This window comes from Alligator mississippiensis, chromosome 5 (genome assembly GCF_030867095.1).
Source record: "Alligator mississippiensis isolate rAllMis1 chromosome 5, rAllMis1, whole genome shotgun sequence".
NCBI classification, from domain to species: Eukaryota; Metazoa; Chordata; order Crocodylia; family Alligatoridae; genus Alligator; species Alligator mississippiensis.
This window is the reverse complement of record NC_081828.1, coordinates 215,442,746-215,447,731: the sequence shown is the minus strand read 5'-3', so window position 1 is coordinate 215,447,731 and position 4,986 is coordinate 215,442,746. Positions and strand designations below refer to the sequence as shown.

General features: G+C 49.0%; 1 pseudogene; it reads right to left on the bottom strand.

The window, feature by feature from the left end:
* Positions 1-652: 652 nt before the first annotated feature.
* On the bottom strand, positions 653-783 carry LOC132251098 (U4 spliceosomal RNA; annotated as a pseudogene).
* Between the last annotated feature and the right edge of the window lie 4,203 nt (positions 784-4,986).

The window sequence follows — 4,986 nt, the reverse complement described above, 5'->3', positions numbered from 1 at the left end:
GAAATTAGTGTTGTCTGAGATCACTGCAATCACCAAGAAATCCAGCATTGGCTGTGATTTCCCGTAATATCAACCGGAAAAAAAAAAAAAGGTGGTAGTGATGTAGACTGAGTGAAGGTACCCTCTGCCAATCAATGGTGAAGAGCGGGGCCACTGCAAATGCCTGCAAAATCGGCTCTGCATGCCCTGAGCAGGCCACAAAAACCCCTTTGCTTTGCTGTGACGTATCTAGGTCCCTCCTCATAAACTATTAATGGACTATTTGAGGGCGGTTTTACTTGGGTGATCGTCTCATTGCGACTTGCAGGGGTCCTGATTCTGCACTGCCCACATGCTGTACAATTATTTAGGCCAATGCAAAGTGGATTCTGATTCAGGTTTTCAATCTTTACGCACCTGCCTCAGGTATACATAACCCAAAGTACACCAAGTCATGCTTCAGCTCATGCACAATTAGGTGTCCAAGTCCCAGACAGGAGCAAAGCTTATGACCCCCCCCCCCGTCCTTTCCTTCTTGGTCAGCTTGGGTGACTCCCTCTTTGCATTCTGGATTTTATATATCCCATTGCTAGGCAGCTGACTCTTCCTATATATGATACAAGGATCCTGTGTGCCTCATTTAGGGCTGCCGACTGCACTAAGAGGAAAGATGCCTTTTGAGAGGACAAATGCATTCATGCTTTAAGAACGTGAAATGAGCAGGAATAGGGACAAGTTTTCAACTAGTAATAATCAGGCCTCAGCTTGACCTCATTGCCTATGATACTGCCACTGCACAAAGGAAGCAGGGGGTAAATAGCTACCCAGGATAGATAGACCTAATGCAGCAGGGGCGGCTGGATTCTTTCCTGTTACAGAATCCATTATCTCTGGGGACAAAATGGGGTGCACGGGGATTGCTCCAGGCATGATTTGGTCTGCAGAATTTCTATTGCATGTGAAGACGGAAATGGGCCCAGATTGGCTTTTAGATCCCAGGATGACTTTGGAGGACTGGGGAGTTAGTTGGAGGGGGAAAAAAAAATAGCTTGAAAACTGAGCACATCTGATGGGAAGATGTGGAGAGAGTAACCCCAGAATTCCTGAGAATAAATGGATTAGGAACTCCGTGGAGCCTCTTCCAGCAAGCAGCAAGCACATGACTTGTGAGGAGAGGCTGAGGAAACGGGCTTATTCAGTGTGGAGAAGAGAAGACCGAGGGGGATTGAATAGCAGCCTTCAGCTCCCTGCAGGGGGTTGCAAAGAGGATGGAGCTGGGCTGGTCTCAGTGGGGGCAGATGACAGGACAAGGAGCAATGGGCTCCAATTGCTGCAAGGGAGGTTTAGGTTGGATATTAGGAAAAACTTTCTCACTGGGAGGAAGGTGAAGCACTGGGACAGGTTTCCCAGAGAGGTGGTGGACTCTCCATCCTTGGAAGTTTTTAAGACCCGACTAGACAAAGCCTTGGCTGGGATGATGTAACTGGGGCTGGTCCTGCTTGGAGCAGGGGGTTGGACTAAATGTGACCTGGGGTCCCTTCCAACCCTCATTTTCTATGATTTTGTGATTTATGACTATTATTGTGGAACTTGGACTTTCCAGCTGAGGCTGGATGCTGTTTTTCTATACCAGGACTGCCTGACTGGTAGCCCATGAGTGACTGAGATGCAGGCCACTGCTCCAACCTCTGCCCCTTACACTGCTGCATGGTAGGGAAGGCCTGGGGGCCATGCATCGTTAGCAAAACCTTCTTGGCAAGGACAGGGACCCTAATCAGGCAGCCCAGCCTTGGTTAATTGCCTAGGCGGTCACACCTGCTCTCAGTCTTTGGCTGCCAAGCTCTGTGCTATTTAATTAACATCAGGGCTTCCTGATTGCTGCTGGGTGTGCCATGGACCCATTTAGCACCAGCTGTGGCAGCAGCCTGCAGGCCAGCCAACAGTTCACCCCAGTCTGCTTTGGTAACCCGCCTGGTTGTTGCACTCTCTGGCTCTTTAACTTCCTGACACCGATTCATGTCTGTTCTCAGACTTCAACCCATGGATTATCCCTTGGATTTGGCCACTCAGCCTCTGATTCCCAAACCCTGACCCTGGCTTGTGTTTTCAAAACTCTGCCCCTGGATTTCTCTACGGACCTGGTCATTTGTCTCCCAAACTCTGACTCAACCTCTGACCCCTGCCTCCCCTCAGTGGTCTAGTCATTAGGTCAGACTAATGCAAGCACCCCCATATTGTGAGGCCCTGCGGCCATGCCGAAGTCGGTCAGCCCATTGGTAGACATCGCATAGACACATAGTCAGAGCCAGTCCCTGCCTTCCAAAGGGGACATGGAGTCACAGGGATAGGGCAGGGACTGGTCACATGGGTATTTCCCATGTTTCTGGGCTTTGCTGTTTGGCGCATGGAGATGAGAGTGAATCCCTCCACCCCGCTCCATCTTCATCCTCCGCTGGTACATGTGTCAGGCGGGTTTTGCAGCCTTCCCCAGAGGCATTGGGTGTTGGCTGCAGCCAAGACTGGGGATGGGGACTGGGCTGTGCCAATGCTCCTGCTGGGACTTAAAGCTGGAAGTTCCTGCCTAGGTTCTTGCCTTGCTGCTCAGGGTCTGACCAAAGCCATCTTTGGGTTCAGGAAGGAATTTTACCCCCTGGTCAGATTGGTACCAATTGTGGGGGGTTTGCCTTCCTCTGTAGCAGGAAGCAGGGTGTCCACCGCGCTTTACCTGTGGCAGGTTCAGGTGTGATGTCTCGTGTTGTGTCAGTGTTGACTAGTTTTGCTAACAGTGGATATGTATGGGATATGGCAGGGGGATGGACTAGAGGACCTCGGGAGGTCCCTTTCCAACCCCACTTCTCCATGATTCATAGCAGCAGCTCCGTGGCAGAGCCCCGCTCCCCAGTCCCAGTGCAGCACCTGCGAGACCTGTCTTTCAACAAATATAGTTTGAAACATCTGAGTGCTTCGGTTGGCGTGCACATGCAGTTTTGGTTTCCAAAGTGCTCTGCTGAAACACAGGTGACCTTGGTCATATTTGCAGCTCTGCCATTTCCCTGCTGAGGGACCTTGGTCAAATGACTCCCCTGCCTTGTGTCCATTTCCCCATCTGTAAAATGGGGATATCGATACCAACCTCCTTATAACGGACATCAAGATCTATGGAAGGCAAGCATTTCATAAGGGCTTGGGGCATTATTTGTAGCTCTCTGACTCTGACCAAGGGCTGTTTTCACTGGCAAGGTGGTTCCTTTCTTCTCCTTTAGCTTTTCTCTCCCTGGAACCAGCTGCATTTCCTCTGCTAAGTGATCTGCTTTACCTGGCGGGTTGTAGAAAACTCTCCGTTTTTGCTCAGGAAATGAAAGCATTCCAGGGACGTCTCGTGCTTACTGGAATATGCGACCCTGTCAGCCGAACTGTCGTTCCTCCCCTTCGCCTCCCCAGCCCCGGTCAATGGGAGGTTTTGAGACAACCTCCATACAGGCCACGGTGGAAAGTAGCTTAATATAATTTACGGTGTCCTCCATGTAGGCTGTCCTGCAGAAAATGAAGGGTTTTTGAGTCTCTGCCCATGACAGGTGGAAAGAATTTGCAGACAGATGTTAATAACAGATGTCATTCTCCCTTATGCTTTTCCTTGCATGCTTAAGAAAGTGTTCTCTGCTAACGTTTGGTATGTTGCTCCCCTGAGATTACAGTCGCTCTCCTTATAATAGGATTTTAATTTTAACTTCTAAAATGCAATTATGCTAGTCTCCAGATGCATTAGGACATAATTTCCATACCAGCGCTGCACTACCACTTAATATCCAAGCACAGCGCCCGGGGGAATGATACTGAAAAGCATCATTAAAGAGCAAGGGGTGAAAAAGTGCAAAAGGTGAAATCCATGGGTGATGTAGACTTAGCTCCATAGGCAAGGAGCCTAGTCCCTGGAGGTGCTAATTCTTGTTCTTAATAAATAGGGATGTATATTTAGTGGGATGGAGGGGCCTCGCTGTGCTGGAGGCTGTACGGACTGGAGTGATGCTTGCCATAAGGAGACCTCACCTGGATTGCAGCTTGCAGCTCTTTCATAGCAAACGGACGTGGGCAGCACCTCCAAGACAAGGGCTGATCCTTGCAAACTCTGCTCGTGTGAGGAAGCTGTAAGGAAGTCCTGCATGCTCGGCACGCCCAAGTTTTGACCCCCGCCAAAGCGACGGCGCTAAGAATTTTGAAAACGAATATTTCAGGCTGATGTCATCTCCCCAGGTTAATTCCAGAGTCTACTACAAATGCAATATGCATCGCCACGACCCTTTACATTTCCCACTTTTAGTGAAGCAAAAAAAAAATCCACGCTGAAATCTTAAAACCACATGAAATGCGTAGAAGCGCTCTGCTGTTATTGTTTATACTGGCCGAAGAACTGCTTCCGATGCCTGTAGGTGCACCTAGCAAAACCGCAAAGGCTTGTATGAGCTCAGTTTTGATCAGCGTGAACCTTGTAAATGGAGCAATTCTCAGGAAGAGCAGCAGAGAACTTGGATCCAAATGGAAAGAAATGAGAACCAACCAACAACTATGTCAAAATAAGTGATGCAGTGATATTCCCTAGCCTAAGTGCTGGTGTCCACGCCCCCCTACGTCAGGTTTAGATATGTTGTTGAAAGCATCACATTGAGGTGTGTAATATTTACAATGAAGATGTCCCCATGGAAAATTTCCAACCATCCCTAAATTAAATCTACTGTGAATGTGCACTGTATTACTGTATGCAGCTGAGAGGTGATGGGTGATGTGTAGTGGGTTTAAGCCTTCACGCTGCCTACTTGAGGATGGCCATAGGAATAGGGAATGTAACAGAAACTTCCCTCTCCGAAACCAGGCATGCATTTCTCTCTGTGCCCAGCATAGCCTCAAACTGGGACATCGCATCAAACAGACCAGTTGCTCTTCTCTGGGCAGCAGTCTTGATCCAAGGATCCTTTGCTGGTGGTTGATCTCTGAGAGAGACTCCTTAGGTTT